This window comes from Rousettus aegyptiacus, unplaced genomic scaffold (genome assembly GCF_014176215.1).
Source record: "Rousettus aegyptiacus isolate mRouAeg1 unplaced genomic scaffold, mRouAeg1.p scaffold_m13_p_13, whole genome shotgun sequence".
Taxonomy (NCBI): domain Eukaryota; kingdom Metazoa; phylum Chordata; class Mammalia; order Chiroptera; family Pteropodidae; genus Rousettus; species Rousettus aegyptiacus.
Genome location: NW_023416288.1, coordinates 3,977,302 through 3,996,397, shown reverse-complemented (window position 1 = coordinate 3,996,397; position 19,096 = coordinate 3,977,302). Strand labels below are relative to the sequence as shown.

The following is a 19,096-nucleotide window of genomic DNA, read 5'->3' as shown; positions in this document are numbered from 1 at the left end:
TGGCCCCTGCATTTCTCCTCCAAGTGTGCACACTTCAGTCAATATCTTGTCTTTTGTGGGGCCCGATGGGACCTCATGACTCCCTACATTCCCCACTCTGGTCTCTATGAGATGTTTCTTCTTCCTCCATGCTGCAGACTCCTGGTTTCTATCCTCCACTGAATCATTACTATCACTAGTATCAGTCCCCCAGGACCCAACTCTCCGAAAACAATCTAATAAACTGAGCCCTGCTGGGGTGTTAATGAGTGATATTGCTCCGAGCTAACATTTCATCAGTGAAACTAAAAATATACAATGGCAAAATAGCGAGAATTTTGAATGGTGGCAAGAAGATAAAATTGAAGAGAAAAATCAGCGGACAGCCTTCAACTCACATCATATGTGACGTATATTAGGGTAATCAGCCTTTGTTGTTGAATAGTAATTATTATCAAAATTACAGATAAATGGATACTACCACTCTCTCTGTATATTCACATATGTGTATAAATTTTCCTTTGCTCTTAGCAAGCTGAAAATGAGGAGGACTAAAATAGGGCTAATCCAAGTCACAAATATGGCCTACAGATTCAGTAATTAATTACAGGTTTTATGTCCAGGGGGAACATGGAAACTTGATTTATCTAAATACATTTCATTGTTCAAATCTCAATTAAGTCAAGAGCTTCTGAGTTCACACATACTTCTAATAGTAACACAGCAATCATAACTGTAGAATTTTAATTTAACATTTTCTTTGGAAGGGCCATATTTTCTGAAATCAGTAACCAACATAAGAAGTCCTACAACATGCATAGTATTTAAGTAATTGTTCGTTTTAGTTGCCTCTGATTGTAAATATATAATATTTCTATTGTAGTATTTCTTGTTGACCCACAAACTTAGTTATCATTATGCCAGTTCATGCTCCCCACAAACAGGATGAGGCTGAAGCAAGTAGATAAAATTCATGTTACAGAGGTTTTGCCTTTTCCCGGGATGTAAGAGAGATTGCAATATCTTGGTCACTGCACAGTACCTTGTGAATAGTTTACTTGCTTGCTTCCCTTATTACTCAGGTTCCTCAAATTTAGGGTTTGTTGCTTTCATTCATGTCCATAGTGGTGCCCAGGGGTCTCCATGGCAGTCAGAGGACCTGGGCTTTATATGCTCTAATTATTTAATGTTGTTTGAAGGGGCTCAGCAATTAGAAACTGGCTTGAGGAGCACACCACGTTTTCAGTGTCATTATCTGAAGTCCTCCACATGGGAAAAGCTGAAGTAGTAATAATAAATATGTGACTGGTATATGTATACTATATATATATAAACCATATACATACAGTTATTATTATTATAACACTTCTTTTATGAATTGAAATTTACTCCTCTGCCCCTGCTAGGTGGTGTTGTAAGGACTCTACATATAGCAATTCAATCCTGACAACAATTTAGATACCATTATCCCCATTTTCCTGGAATACAGACTGCTGTGTGATTTATCTAATGCCCCACAACCGGTGGTAAAACCAGGATTAAACCTGCACCGTTGGAGTATAAAATCCTTGCATTTGACTAATACATTAACTTGTCAGTGATCTGGTTCAAAGATTCGATGGTGGGTTTTGATCTCTTTCTAGAGGGATAATCTACTTTATGAACCTGGTCTTCAAAGCCATGCCTTTGGTTTATGCTTTCTACTCCAACCCTTTAGTCCATAGTCAAGCCTTTTCATGTAACTTTATTTTGTATAAATTTCTTTCCCATCTCCAGTTGGAATCTTGGCCACTTGGCCAACAACTACATGGCATTTGCTTTTAAAAATATCATTTCTCTTGATCTCTTTTCCCACAGTTTTCTGTGAGGCCCTCAACTTCTAACCAGCCCACTGCAGTCCACCTTCAATTCTGTGTCACATTTCCTCCAACTGTCCCCATGACTCAAATCTCTCCTGTTCTCTACCAGATATAAGAGCACTGGATGCCAGTCTCATCCACTCCACTGCTCAAACCCCACAGGGGTGTCAGGACACATACGTGTGTTTGGCAGATAATCATCATGTGCATTACTTTCTTTACCAACCTTTTAAATCACTCATTTAACATATTAATATAAAAATACCCAACACTATTGGAGATTCCTGGTTAGTAATTTAAATGGCTTGCAGATTAGCACCTTATCTTGGGGAGAAGAAAGAGCAGAGGTCCAGGTGATCATCAAGAACATAATTTCCATTTGTTTATCCTTTCAGATGTCTGCTCTACACTGCCTGGGATCTGCTGATGTCAATCATGGTAAGCCTGCTTTGAATCTATTTCAGAGCTATGAAAAAACTCATGATGCATGATGATTTACCTATAAAATTACAGCACTTCAAATCTTTTATAGAGAGATATACATAATATATGCATATACATATTTTACATATTATATAAATACAAATATGTTAAATATAAAATATATTTAAACATCTAATTTAAATGTAAATATGTGTATATACATTTAAACATAAACATAAAACTATATACATTCAAAATTACTAAGCACAGTAACTTAAGAGTTGAAAGGCTCTAGAGGTCACATCTTTCGATTTTTAACCCATATTTTTCTTTTCTTATAAAATAAAACTATACAGCTATGGTAGATAGTTATAGGCCTTATTCATTTTCAAAATTGTTATTTTATGGAATTTGTAGCTCTCTTTTGGAGAGAGGTCTATCAAATTTGTGGTGCTAATAACTATGTTGATACTACTTGCACTTAATTTTTCGTAATTAGTTGTAATTTTTCAGGAAAGTTCAAAAAATATCCTCATTATTCACTGTTCTGGGGAGTTGACCAAATTTCTTAAATAAGCTTCTAATAAGTACTTATCATCTTCTTAGGAGACGCATGGATTTTTAGAGCAAATTTGCCAGCAAGAATCCCTATTAAATAAGTAATTTTAAAATTCCTTTGGGCTGTTATAATCTATCATTTGAAAAGCTCTATAGATTCTACAAATAGAGAAGGTTCATTATGATCATCACATTCAGAGCCTGAAATAGCCTTTGTTATGAATTTAAAAGAATATGCCATATTCTAATTTTAGCTGAACTCCTATAGCAACTATCTGCCCAAGCGATTTTAGAACTGAGTGTGTAGTGTGGTGAGGCTCGGTGCGGAGGTTCCCAGTCTCTGGAGTCAGAAAGACCAGAGTTCGAACAGAGTGAGCTGCCATATATGAGCCATCTGATGCTGCACAGTTCCTTCAATCCTCCTGTGAAGGATTCCCCATATGAAAACAGAAATAATAATAATAATAATAATAATGACCGTTTAAATATACGAATATTCGCTTTTAGGATACAGTCTACCTAAATAGATTTCAAGTGTCTGGAATAGTTGGAATAGTAACACCCCGGGAAGTGTTACTAAATATGTGGAACATGGGAAAAAAGAGAGGTGGTCTGAGTTTGAAAAATTTGCTTTTCAAAGGAATCAATTCACTTGCAAAGATTCTTGCCCCTTTTCATCAGCAAATTACTTACTTCCTAATTAGATTGGGGATAGAGCTTGACACTTAGTAAAACATGAAAAAAACACCAAATTCTTTAAAACATATAAAAAGGACTAATGAATAACTTCAGGAAAAAATTATTATTATATTAAACTCTCAACTTAAACTATGCCAAGGTCATTGAAAAATAATTAGAAAATTGTGTGTTTTCATAATGCTTTTTGCTTTTCAAAGTTTTCTTGCTCTCATTGTTTTTAATTACATCTTTAATTCCTAAGCCATAGTATTTTTACTTTCTGTCAAATGTACATTTTCTCTTCCTCAAAACAACAAATTTCAGCATTAATGATCATAATCCAATAATCACAAAATCTAAGTGTTCTTAAAGATCGCCATATATATGGCTTACTTCTGTTTTCTGGTTAAGGTATAATTTTCATTAGTATGACAAAGAACATATAAGATCATTTAAATAGGACCCAAAACACTAATGGCTAACAGTAACTTAGCTTCCTTTCAAGTGATTTAGCAATGCTAATCACAAGGTTTGGTTTTCAGTAAAAATAATATTAACTAGTTCTATGTCTTTGGGAGGTAACTTATTTTCCCTGGCTAATTTCCTGACCTGTTAAAAAAAAAAAAAAAAAAAGAGTAACAGATGACGTCCAAAGTCTATTTAAGTTCTAAAACTTTATGATCCCATGATTCAAAGTTAAGTGAGCATGTATGAGCATGTGCACACACACGTATAGTGATATGATGGATGCAGTCTGAATTGCTAGGAATATTTGCCAAAATAGTGTTGCACATGTACACTTGTAACATTGGGAGAACAAGCTTGCATCAGCGCAAGAGAGCTTTCAACAGTTATATTTTTATTCTAATGCGTAATTTAATGTGTGTGTATATAAATGGGTTTTGCATATAAATAATACGTAGCTCTGGTACAGCTATATCCCCTAACTCAGGTAAAAACATAAACTTTATCTTCAAAGTCAAAAGAGTGAGTCATAAATTTAGCTTATTAGTCAGCAAATTCTGTCCATTTTATTTTTTTAACTCTCAAATGTACCCTTCTTCCTCTCCATGGCCACTGTTTTAATTCAGAACTTAATCATTTATCATCTGAAAAACTGCAATGCTCTTGATTGGAATCCCCCTCCATATTCACTCCCATTCCAATCCAAATTCCATGTTGTGTCAATTTTCTTTCTAAAATTGTCTGCAATCCTTCTATGCCTCTTCATCACTTAAAAGGTTGTCAAATTCCTTAGAATGGTCTAAAGATGGCTCAATTCTTAAACAGGTCATTTTTCTACAACAAATTTTATGTCTCTGATGTCTGTGAGTATCTTACTTAATACATGTAAAAAAAAACCTCAAGGTTCCAGAAGACATGGTTTCTTTCATGTCTCCAAGAATTTTTATGTCCTGTCCCCTATGCATTTAAGTCTCTTGCCAAAACTCTTATTCATTCTGTAAATTTTTTCCAAGAATCTCTTCCCTTTCTAAAGCTTTCCTAGATACCCCCAATAATAATAGTTTAGACTTGGGATCCCCAACCCCTAGTCTGGAACCTGGTGTTAGGAACCAGGCCACACAGCAGGAGGTGAGCAGCAGGCCAGCCAGCGAAAGCTTCATCTGCATTTGCAGCCATTCTCCAGTGCTAGAATCACTGCCTCAGCTCCACCTCAGATCATCCGGCATTAGATTCTCATAGATCACTGGTCCCCTGTGCCAAAAGGGTTGGGGACCGACACCTTCTCCAGGGACAGCACAGCCTAATTCTATAACTCTGACATAGGAACTTCCTAATTTATAACGACACAATTTGCAAGACAGGTAATCCTTTTTGCAGTTATTCCAATCATAAATACAAACCAACACAAAACCAATGCTGTTACCCTCTAAATACTGCAAGACTAAGCCCCTGCAATCCATGAAAGTGAAAAGGTAAATACTATGGGTAACTGATCAGGTTTAAAAAGAACTGATTGCTTGAGTACATTATAAGATGCTGTAAATCCACATTTCTCTGATTCTAGCAAAAATTTTGTCAAAAGCATTGTCTGTCTTGAAATTTTAACAATAAGCTCATTTGAGACAGTAAATAAAAACCTTTCAGCACAGGAGAAGAAAAAAAATGGCATAGATGATAGAGGCTCTGTTCATCCCTCTGGCAACCAAATCAAAGTTGTGACAGAAACAAGAAACAAGCAGCAAGGAAAAATCACCTGGGATCTAGATGAACAAGCCATACAACTAGGAATAAATCCAAGAAAGCACCCTGCAATGGACAGGGCAAGGGCGCAGGGCTGCGGGTCCCGAGCAGCTGAGTGAGACAGAGGCTGAGGCAGCGACAGTGGCAGAAGCCCCTTAAAGAAGCCCCACAGGTGAGCAGATTTTCGTGGTGACGAACCTGCTCACTCTGAGCACCAGGGCTGATTTGGCTGTGCGCAGGGGGCACCAGAGACTTACAAGGAGACATTATCCGAGTGAGGGCCGATGTGAGATTCACTCTGTACAGAAGTGCCAGCTGTATCCATTGTTCCCTGTTAAGCCCTCCCCGCTTCCAGTACCCAGACTCAGCACCACCATAGCTGAGATGTCATCAAACTCTGTAACAGAGGTCGCTCCGCCCAGAGGATTCCCTGAAACCCTGCCTCCCCCAACTCGCGGCCTCACCCAAGCCACATCCAGGTATATCCTCAGCAAGTCAGGTGCTCCTTGCTGAGCAGCACCAGGACTCACACTGTGGACAACTGGCCTCAGTTTCTGGTGTGGCCTTTTGAGGCAACTATAAGCACAGCATCTGTGGACTGCTTGCTGAATCTTAACAGGTGGCCCCAGAGGGGTAGATACTTGGGCTAAATTTGGCCTGCAGCTGAACCCCTCTCGGGACTATGTCACTGAACACCTACTACACAAAGCCACATTAATAAGACCAGGAAACTTTGGAGCTTTGCTTAGTACACAGAAACAGACATGGAAAGGCAGCCAGAATGGGAATACAAAGAAGCAGAAACCATATGAGAAAACAGAACAGAGATCCAGGAATAATGGAGTCAAGTAATTTAACAGACACAGAGTTCAAAAAGCTGGTTATAACGATGCTCAATGAACTTCTGGGAAGTACAGATAAATTCAATGAGAACTTCAACAAAGCGATAAAAAACATAAAAATGGAAATGGAAATTATAAAAGGGAACCAGTCTGAAATGAAGAACACATTATCTAAGATGAGTATATTAAATGGAATAAACAAAGGAATAAACAAAGTGAATAAAGAAAAGGGTCAAATGATTTATCTAGGGGACGGGAAAGCCAAGGACACTCAATCAGAATGGCAAGAAAAACGATGCCAAGGCTATAAAAATAATTTAAGGAGCATACGGGACACTACTAAAGATCAAAATGTCCATCTGATCAGCATATCTAAAGGAAAACAAGATGTTAAACGGCTGTTTGAAAATATAATGATGGAAAACTTCCCTAACCTGATGAAGGAAATGGACATAAAACCATAGGAAAGTCAGAGAACCCTCAAAATCAGGAATCCAAAGAGGTCCATACCATGACACATCATAATTAAAATCCCAAAGGTTACATACAAAGAAAAAAAATCTTAAAAGCAGCAAGAGAAAGGCAGATAGTTACCTACAAGGGAACACCCATAAGACTGGTAGCTGATTTCTCAAAAGAAACGATGCAGGACAGAAAGGTGTGGCACAAAATATTCGACGTGATGAAGACCCAGAATCTACAACTAAGAATACTTTATCCAGCAAGCTATCATTTAGAGTTGGAGGACAGATAAAGAGCTTCCCAGACAAAAATAAGCTAAAGGAATTTATCACCACCAAGCCAGTATAACAGAAAATGTTGGAGGGACTTCTTTAAGAAGAAAAACCATGTGTCCAAAACAGGAATAAAGAATGGTAACAACTACATTCCTATCAATATGTACCTCAAATGGAAAATAAGTGCTCCAACTAAAAGAGAGAGTGGATGAATCAATAAGAAAACAAGACTCCTACATGCTGCCTACAAGAGACTCACTTCAGATTAAAAGACACACATAGACTAAAAGGAAGGAGATGAAAAAAGAATTTGTTTTGATGGACCTAGAAGATATTTAGGTCAGACAGAGAAATATAAACTCTATATGATTTCACTTACATGTGGAATCTAAGGAATAAAAAGAACAAGCTAATCAAAAACAGACTCACAAATATAGTGGACAATTTGGTGACAGATGTGGGGGGAGTCTTGGGAGCTCAGAGAATGGGGTGAAGGGTTAAAGAAGTACAAATTAGCAGCTAATGGATGGTCATGGGGATGGGGAGAATGGCATAAGGAATGCAGTTTCAGAGGAGGGAAGGAGCAACTGGGGGGATTGTGTCTGATGAACTATATAGATGTCTAACTAATGTACTATATATTTGAAACTAATTAAAATAAATAAACTTTTTAAAAAACCTTTCAGCACAAAGGATGTTTCAATGTCTTCAAGGAGAGAAATAGTTTGCCTACAGTCAGAATTCTGAGATGAATTAAAAGCAAAAATATAGAAGCATCAAACACTTTTCCAGAAAATTTACCAGAAATTATTGAAAAGAAAGACTATTGTTTATAACAGGGCTTTAAACGCCATTAAAAAGTAAGCAAGGCATCACTGAAAATGATACCATGAATGATTTTCCTTCCCAAACATTCGCCACTGAAAGACTTTCAGAGGCATTCTGACTATAGAATAAATAATGGGAATTTTACAAAGAGATAATTCCAACTTTGCATGTAGTTTGAAGGTCCTCAGGCAATCAATCAATCAATCAATAATTCATTCATTCAATGGAAAGCAAAGCAAAGCAAACAAAAAGGACACAAAGAAATTTTAAGTCTAGGCTTAGTATAATAAAATAAAAACTATTTTTTTTTTTTACAACTGCCATTAGATTCAGTCCATGCAGAAAAATTTCTTGCAAAAGAATATTTACAATACAGGTTTTATACTCTTTGTTTTTAGACATAGTATCTTTAAACACACGGATTTGTGTATTATTTAAAAAATCAATTTTGGTATTTTTAGTGTGTGAAAAAGAGATTTCAGGAATGGAAACCAAATTGATAACTTGAGTTTGACTTCAGATAGTTTGATTTGAGCCCAGACCCAAACCATAATTCCATTTCCTCATTTCTAAGATAGGTAATTTTTCTACAACAATTTTATGTTTCTGATGTCTGGGAGCATCTTACTATATATGCCAAAAAAAAAAAAAAAATCACCAGCTTCCAGAAGAGATGTGGATCATGACGTGGCCGCTATTGCCTGAATATGTGGAAACCTGCCAATACACAGATGTTCTATAAATCATTTGGCAGTTATGTTCATCTGTGGTATTGTATGCATTCAACCAAATGTAGTTGGAACTCCGATTCCCACTCAACGTGTTTTCAGTAACATTGCTATGTGATACTGCATTGAAATAAATAATCGTTTTGTGAAAAAGCACTCACAGTTATAGGATATGTAACACTAAAGAGAAGCAATAATTTATCACTGGCAGAGTTTTATCCTTTTTCGTTGTCGTTTGTTTTTTTGGTTTGTTTGTTTTTTTTCTTTGTAAATGAACAACAAAGTGAATCTAAGGAGGAAGATACTTTCATGCTGATAAAACTATGTTTTGCTTGGCAGTGTGCAAAAGGATTGCTCTCATGAACCAATAAAAGAAGCAGAAATACCAAATTTATCAGGATTAATCACAGAACTCTAAAGTAAGAGAAAGTTGAACAGACTGATTCACGTATTAATAAGGATTACATCCAGGTGTCAAACATCTGTCAAAATCTCCAAATTCACATGCTATGTTTCTGAAACTGAATGGAGGAGTGCTGTATATTAAGAATGCAGGACTTTTTATCGTCTAAATTCTAAATAGCTTTAAGTGAGTTTTTTGAGCAATTTTCCTGGTTCAGAAAGCCATAAGTAACAAATACTTGATTATAAACAGCAAAAAGATGAATAATTTTTGTTACTAAAAAGATCCTGTTCTCTCTGCCTCCACTGAATAATTATTCAACAGCCTTTTAGGATTATGACTCTGATAAAGTGCTAAGACATGAACCTGTTTTAGGTGCTCACATTTCTTAATCCAGCTCTGTTGCCATGTAAGTGCTTAGCAGATATTTTTTTAGTTAATTTGAAACTGTCTTTTATACTAGGCTATATGGATCCTAGTATAAAAGACACAGGAATTTTTATCTGTTTCTTTTTTTACATTTCACTCAATGCTCGACATATAGTAGCCATGCAGTATATAGTTGTGGAATACATAAATGATTAGCCTGTGTTACATTTACTGTATAATGTCATATTTACTATATAATGTTACATTTACTATGTAATATTACTTTAACAAGTAACTAGTCAATGATTGCATAGGAAACACTTTGAAATAGATGATTAGGTGATAATAATAGATAGTCAAGATAAACATTATTATAATCAAGATTTATCTCAAAAATCAGTTAACAGAAAGAATAAAAGTAAACAAGCTAATGTATTTACTTAACTATTGAAACATGTTTTCATGATTTCACATCTTCCAGAGTATTCTTAACCCATTTGTATTCCAGAAATGCCTTCTGAATCTTCAAGAATGCTTTTCATACAACCTTTAAAATCACTGAAATTCATCAAAGAAAAGTATTTGAGTGGCTCTGCTGTTTTAAACACCTTTCAACTAAGTAAGCTCTGTTAACTTGCCTCAGAGGTATCCTTTTGCAAGACAAGGACAAAAATGGTAAAATTGTATAGCAACTCCAAATTAAATCTTAGTAAAAATTACGTTACCCGCTGGATAGTGAATTAATGAATTTGTATATTCGCTGAAACTCTCATGCAAGGAATTTAGGCTTCACCTGTGAGTGGACTAATAGAATACTAGCTTCATAAAGAAAAATGAGAGTTTTGTTCCAGGTCTGGCACTCATTATCTCCATAATTTAGGTTGTATCACTTAACTTCTGTGTTTTTCATTTTCTTAACCTATAAAATAAACTGACAAGACTGGATATTTTCTAAGATTCAGACAGTAGATCTGGAATCAGAAGGTGTGATTTTGCACCACAGCTCAGTGGTTTATGTTGACTTCAAGAAGTGTTTATTTTTTGAGACTTAAAAACTTGCACTACTTATCTTTCAGGGCTATGGTGAAAATCAAGAGATCAACTCCATAAAAAGAAAAATATAAAGAATTATGATAATGATGTTCTGATTGGTCATTTCATAAAATATTGGCACAAACTGAAAGAGAATTAACAAAAAAATCCCATAGGATGTAAGATCAAAAGTCAATCCTTGCCCTCAAAAAAAAAAAAAAGAAAGAAAAAGAAAAAAGGGAAAATAAGATCATAAAATCCAAAATTTTTTATGATTGTGACAAAGCTAATGAAAGCTCTAATAAAAAAACAGGTTTTCTAAGCTCATTAACTAATCCTAACAAATTAGGATTAGGTGTATTCTTGCAAAGAAATCCTGCTAAAGTACACACAAGGGTTACTTTGGAGCAAACAAGTTATAAAGCAGGCTTCTCTCACATGATACAATAGTAAATATTTTTTCTGTTATGAAAATAATGTGTGTATATTATAAATGTTTAAAAATATAGAAAAATATTAATATAAAAATAAAAGTACTTATAGTAATACCCAAGAAAGATCACCACTATCAACATTTTAGAAAACTATATGCTCTTTTATGTTTTATTCATAATTTATTCAAAATGTAATCATAAAGTTTTCAATAAAATTGCTTGTGTAAAAAGGAAGATTTTTATTCCTTGATATTTAATATACATTATGAATAGTTCTTATATCATTAAAAATTTTAGAACAAATTTTTTTTTTCATTTCCATCCCCTTACTCCCTTCCCCTTCATGAAGCAACCATCAGCTTCTTCTCTATTTCTACGGGTCTCTTTCTATTTTGTTTTGTGTATTTATTTGTTTTTTTAAAAATATTCCACATATAAGTGAAATCATACACTGTTTGTCTTTCTCTGTCTGACTTATTTCACTTAGTATAACATCTTCTAGGTATTTTTCACAAATGACAAGATTGCATTCTTTTTTATTACTAACCAATATTCCAGTGTGTGTGTGTGTGTGTGTGTGTGTGTGTGTGTGTGTGTGTGTGTGTGTACACACACCACATCTTTATCCATTCACCTACTGATGGACAACTAGGTTGTTTCCATAACTTGGCTATGTTGCAAGAATACAGAGGTGCATATATATTTTCAAATTAGAGTTTTTATTACTTCTTCATATAAATATCAGGAAATGGAATTGCTGGGTGATCTGGAAACTCTATTTTTAACGTGTTGAGGAGTTTCCATACAGTTTTTCATAGTGGCTATAGTAATTTACAATCTTACCAACAGTGTACAAGAGTTCCTTTCTCTCCACATCCTCATCAGCACTTGTTATTTGTTGATTTGTTGATGAAAGCAATTCTGACAGGTATGAGGTAATAGCTCGTTGTGGTTTTAATTTGCATTTCCCTGATGATTAATGATGTTGAGCATCCATTCATTTGTCTGTTGGTCATTTGTATGTCCTCTCTGGAGAAATGTCTATTCAGGTCTTTGCCCATTTTTCAATCTGATTGTTTATTTGTTTGTTTTGGTGTTAAGTTGAATGAGTTCCTTATATACTTTGAATACTAAGCCCTTATCAGAGATGTCATTTGTGAATATCTTCTGCCATTCAGTAGGTTGTCTTTTCCTTTTGTTGATGGTTTCCTTTGCTGTGCAAAAGCATTTTAGCTTGCTGTAGTCCTATTTGATTATTTTTTTCTTTTGTTTCCCTTGCTCAAGGAGATATATCCAAAAAGATATTGCTAAGAGTAATGTCAAAGAGTTTACTGCCTATGTTTTCTTCTAGAAGTTTTATGGTTTTAGGACTTACATTTAAATTTTTAATACATTTTGAGTTTATTTTTGTATATGGTGTAAGAAAGTGGTCAAATTTAATTTTTTTTGCATGTATCTGTCCAGTATTCCTAACACCACTTATTAAACAGAATTTGTATCCCATTGTATGTCCTCGCCTCCTTTGTCATAGATTAATTAACCATATAAGCGAGGATTTATTTCTGGGCTCTCTATTCTATTCCAGTGATCTATATACTTGTTTTTATGCCAGTACCATACTGTTTTGATTATTGTAGATTTATAGTATTGTCTGATATCAGGGAGCATGATACTGCCCACTTTGTACTTTAGAACTTGAAAATCAACAAGGATAAAGAGAAGATCTTGAAAACTTCCAGGAAAATAAAAAAAAAAACAATAACTTTCAAAATAAAAATAAAATATTAGTCTTGTCAATTTTAACACTGGAAGCCTTTAGATTTTTCAGAGAATATGACTTTAAATATGAAATTTTATATCTAGCCAATCTTATATCAAATGTAAGGAATAAAACACTTTATCATTCATGTATACTTTCTCAGCAAGCAACTGAGAAAGTATTCCAAGGAAAATAATAAAGTAAATTAAGAAAGAGAAGCAATCATTAACCCCCCAAAAATGAAAAGTTGTTCACGACAGAAAAAAAGCATAATATACCACTTGGTTCTGTAGTATTTCTATAATAATAGAAACACTGATGACTAATTTTATGAAAATATGGGATATACTCATACTGGGAGAATGTGGAGTAAAGTTGGTATTGGAGGGTAATAATATGAAAGAGGGACAGCGTAATTGACCTCAAGGCAAAGTCACTTGGTTTAAGTATATTATTTTAAACTTTGGATATCAATTTAGAAGCAGCAGCTAAAAATGACAACAGTGGCTTATTCTGGGAGTATTACTGGAAGGAATGAGGAGGAAGGTCTTTCTTTTTATTTTAAGCTTTTCATATTATATAACATTTAAATTCTCTTGTCAAATAAGAGTTAATTTAAAAAAATGAATACAAAAGCAAGCAGAAGGAAGGAAATAATAAAGATTAGAAAAGAAAAAAGTTAAAAAGAGAACACAAAAACAGTAGAAAACAATCAACAAAAACAAAAGTTGGTTTATTGAAAAGAACAACAAAATTGATAAATCTTTAGCTAGTCTAAATGAGAAAAAGGAAAGATAATGAATTCACTAAAATCAGGAATGAAAGAAGGGACATTACTATTGATGTCACAGAAATAATAAGGATAATAAGGAAATACTATGAACACTTAATACTAACAAATTAGATAACCAAGTTGAAATGGATAAAATCGTAGAAATACATGAAGTATTAAAACTGAGTAAAACAGAAACTGAAAATCTGAAGAGACCTATAATAAGTAAAGAGATTTAATTAGGAATCAAAACACTTCTCCCACACACAAAAAATCTCGGGTCCTAATGGCTTCACTGATGGATTCTATAAAATGTTTAAAGCAGAATTAACACCAATCATTCACAAAATCTTCCAGAAAATATAGGAAAGAAGAAACACTTTTCTAACACATTCTATGAGGCTGGTAAACCAAAAGAAACAAATAGACAAATACATTGCTAGAAAAGAAAGTTACACAAATATCACTTATCAATTCGGACCCAAAATTTTCAACATACTACAGAGAGATTGGAATCTAGCAACATATAAAAAAGATTATACACCATGACCAAGCATGATTTAATCTAAGAATGCAAGGTAGGTTCAATATAAAAAGCAACCAATGTAATGCACTATATTAATAGAATAAAGAACAAAAACCACAAAATCATCTCAATAGATGTGGTAAAATCATTTGGCAACTTCCAAATTCCCTTCATGAAAAAAAAAATACTTGACAAATTAGAAATAAAGGGAACATCTTTAACCTGATAAATGCCATCTATAAAACACAAATAACTAATATCGTACTTATTGGTGAAAAAAAATAAAAGCTGTCCCTCTAGGCTCATGAACAAGACAAATATTCTACTCTTGCCATTTTCATTCAATGTTGTACTAGAGGTTCTAGTCAGAGCAATTAGGCACACATACACAAAAATGAGGCATTTAGACTCAAAAGGAGGACGTAAAAATGTCTCTATAAACAGATGACATAATCTTATTTATAGAAAATGCTAAGGAATCCACAAGAAAATTATTGAAGCTAGTAAGTAAGTCCAGCATAGTTGCAGAATATAAGACTGATATATAAAAATAAATTGTTTTTCAATACACTATCAATAAATAACCCCAAAATAAAATTTAAAAAATTCTATTCACGATAGCATAAAAAATATATAAGATATTTAGGAATAAATTTACCAAAAGAAGCACAAGACTTGGATATGAAAAACTACAAAATATTTTTGTAAAAGACAAAAGAAGATATAAGTAAATGGAAAACATTCCATGTTCATGGATCAGAAAACTTAATATTGTTAAGATGCCAATACGATCCAAATACATTTCAATATTCAACACACCACCTATCAAAATCTCAACTGGGTATTTCCTAGAAATTTGCAGGTTTATCCTAAAATTCAAATGGAAATGCAAGGCACTCAGAAAGTCAAAATAATCTTGATAAAGAAGAATGAAATCGAAGGACTTGTGCTTCCAGATTTCAAAACTTACTATAAACTTACAGTAATCAAGACAATGTGATACCGCCATATTGACAGAAATATAGATCAATAAAATAGAATTGAGAGGTCAAAAATAAACTCTCACAGAAGTAAGATTTATTCAAAGATAAACATACTACTGAGAGGTCGGAATCTAGCAACACATAAAAATGTCAAAAATGATTTTTGACAAAGGATCCAGGACAATTCAATGACAAAAGAGATCTGTTCAACAATGATGCACAGTCTACTGAATATCTACATGTAAAAGAATGAAGCTGGACCCCTACATCACACATATACAAAAACTAACTTAAAATGGAATAGATACTTAAACGTAATAGCTAAAGTGCTTAAAAGAAAACAAAGAGGTAAATTTTAAATGACTTTGTATTTGGCAAGACTTTCTTAAATACAATACAAAAAGCACAAACAAAAGAAGAAAAAATAGATAAGTTGGACTTTATCAAAATTAAAAAAAAATTGTGCAATGAAAGATACTATCGAGAAAATAAAAAGACAACCCACAGACTGGGGAAAAAAACATTTGCATATCATATACAAGTAACTCAATTTTAAAAATGGGCAAAGAATTTGAATAAACATTTATTCAAAGAAGACTTATAAATGGCCAATATGCATATAAAAAGATAATCAACATCATTCATCATTAGAGAATGCAAATAAAAACCGAAATGAGATGCCACCAGACCCCCAGTATGATGGCTAAAGTAAAAAAGACAGACAATAATAAGTGTTGGTGAGGATGAGAAAAAAATTGAAACCTCATTTAATGCTAATGAAAATGCAAAATGCTACAGACACTTTGGAAAACCATTCAGTAATTTCTCCAAATGTTAACCATTGAGTTACTGTATGACCCATCAATTCCACTTGTAAGTATATAACAAGGAAACTGAAAACATATGTTCACACAAAAAACATGGACATGAGTGTTCCTAGGAGCATCATTTATAATAAGCAAAAGTGGAAACAACCCAAATGTTCATCAACAGATGGTTAAATAAAATGTGCTATATCCACACAATAGAGTAGCATTCAACCATAAATAGGAACTTTTCATGTGATAACATGAACCTTTCAAGGATGAACCTTGAAAACATGCTAAGTTTAAAAAGCCAGTGACAAAAGCCTATATGTTGTATAATTCCACTTACATGAAATGTCCAGAATAGGCAAATTGATAGAGGTAAGAGGTAGATTAGTGGTTTTTAGGGGATAGTGGAATGGGAGGTGACTACTTCTGGGTACAGGGTGTCTTTTTAGGGTGATGAGAATGTTCTGACATTTTTGATGACGATTGCACAGCTCTGTAATATACTAAAAACCACCTAAATGTACACCATTGTAGTATGTGAATATCTCAATGAACTGTTATAAAAAAAATTAAATTGGAATTTATTGCAGAAGGCTATAGATAATCCAATAGTAGATAGACATATAATCATTATTAAGGACATTATTAAAGACAGAATCATTATTAAGGTATGTTTTGGGGATGTCTCTTTTTTCTTGAGGCTAAAGTTAAAATAGGCAAAAAAAGTGTTTTCATTGCTTGAAATATCCAAAAAAAGAAAGAGCTAAATTAGTATTTTTTTTAACACTGTCATTCCATTCTTCAATAGTTCATTAAAAAGAATGTAGTAGGTTGCTCAAAGAAACTATAAAGCCTCAAACTGCAACCAAATTTCAATTAAACCAAAGTTTAATTTCTGCAAATTACATGCAACTTTAAGCCAGGAAGAGGAGTAATTTTTCTTTTGCAACGTTTAAGTAGTTCATCTCTTACCTGCCTAAGGACACATAAATGTGATGAAAGAAAACACATTAAATTACTGATGTAATGACTAATTGAAAGTCCCCTTAAATTATCTAGCATATTTACAACAAAGCCCTATGGCCCTATACAGGCAAAACTACAACTCTTACAAGCACATTCAAAAGCAGTCATGTGTACCTTTTTTATTTTAAATAAATCACAGTACTGAAGTAACCAGTATGAATGCTTACGATGCTGTCTAGATGAAAGTTGATTTTTTGTTTGTTTGTTTTTTGTTTTTTGCTATATACTCTCACCTAGAAATACACTCCTTTAGGTTAATACAGAACCTTACTTGATTGTATATCCTTAGCACTGCCAGTGCTACTGTGTTGCTAGGTAGAGTGTCCAGGTGGAATTTCTAGTGTTACCATCAGTTCCATCACTAGTGAGTCTGATTTTGGAATAGCACAAGTTTCAGTACAACTCTAATAAGAACCATTTACTAGCCTAATCAAATGCAGACGGTGACCTCAGGGAGAAATATAAAACTGACCACTGAGTATAACACTCAGGTGCATTTTCAGGGAAAGCAAAGGGAACAGGAGACAGAAGCAGACAGTAGGAGTGGTAAGGTCGCAATAGGTAGGACAAATGAACATTTTGCTAGATAGATGATTTTTTTTATATTATTTTAAAAGTGTTTTAAAGGTTAATTCTAAGACACCTAGATTAGTAATTCTAGAAATGGGAAGCTAAAAATACATAGAGTGCCAAGCTTCATTCTCAATCAATTTATTCAGAATCTCTGAGCATGGGGCTCAGCCACATATGATTCTACTTATAGTCAGGCTTGAAAACTACTTGTCTGAGCAGATACACCACCATACTTCTTCTGTATGAGTCAGAATGTTTCACCCTCCCTCGTGGTAACATCTTCTAATCTGGTTATGACCATCACTATCGGCAAGTTGTTTTCTTCCTTCTTTGTCCAACCAAAGATCCTTTAGTTTATCTTGTCGGCCCTGGCAGAGGATTGCTCCTCATTTCCCCTCAATTTGTCACTGTATTTGCTAGATGAGAATTACATGTATATTTAACTCATAACAAAAACAAAAACCATAAAGAGTAATTTTTCAGAGATTCCTCTATTAACCCAAAGCAATGCTGTATGAAATAATACATTTTCAGAGATAGCTTTGGTTTACTCATTCACAAGCGGTATACAAGTAGCGTTTCTCAAACTCAGTATTAATGACATTTGAGCAGAATAATTCTTTGCCGTAGGGGTCTGTCTTGCATGTTACAGAATGTTTAGCAGCATCCCTCGTCTCTAACTACTAGACATCAGGTATGGCAACAAAAAATGTCTCCAGACATTGTCAAATGTCCCCTGGGAGCACAGGCAAAATTGTCCCTGGTTGAGAATCACTGGTGTTTAGGTTTGTAAGAACTCAGTCCATATCAAAATTACAATATTTACATTGAACTTTCTGTTTGCCATGTTGAATATCCTTAGTTCTGACATTTATACTATGAAAAATATTTCAAATATCTAGGCTAAAATCTAGGAGTTTAATTATATATAATATCCTCTAATAATAAGGAGCATTTTTATATTGAAGTCAATTACTGTGGATCAGTCATAACCAGCTTCCTGCATTGCTTTGGGCAAAACAGAAAAGATCTAACACATATTTTGCAGTAGAAGTCTGGGCGAATGGTCCCTGCTAGCTCAAGTTAAGTCTCAGCTTTAGGAAAGCTGTTTTGTCTGACTCACATTTTCTGTGAGTTTGCTCTTTGACTAACACAGCCTTTGGGGTTAGGGGTGTTGAAATGTGTAGTGTTTTTGCTTTAAATGCCTTTCCTGGAATTGAACACAATATTGTTAGAGAAAACCCAGTGTGGATAAATAAGAACTGATAAAAATATAAGACATAAACATCGAAGTTCAAAGTCAAGTGCTTACCACAGAAACCAGGGATTTCCTAACAGAGTAAAGAAGATTGAGTCAATTAACCATAAAATTAATTATTTTAGAGTTGAATTACATGTTTCATGATTTTTTTCTTCCCCTTGCTGGGAAGATGTGAACAAATCATTCAATTTCAGGAACTTAGCCAAAAGAAAGCTTTATTGCAAACAAAAGGCAGAGACAGTGTAGTTAAAAGTGAAATGTCAGTCATGGAAAGTGAATATTTTAAAATTCCTTTGGAATTATGAG

General features: G+C 33.9%; 1 protein-coding gene across 2 annotated transcripts in view; it reads right to left on the bottom strand.

Annotated features, from left to right (window-relative positions):
* RELN (reelin) overlaps positions 1-19,096 on the bottom strand; it is a 456,216-nt gene that overhangs the window by 270,441 nt on the left and 166,679 nt on the right. The gene's annotated exons all lie outside the window — the stretch shown is intronic.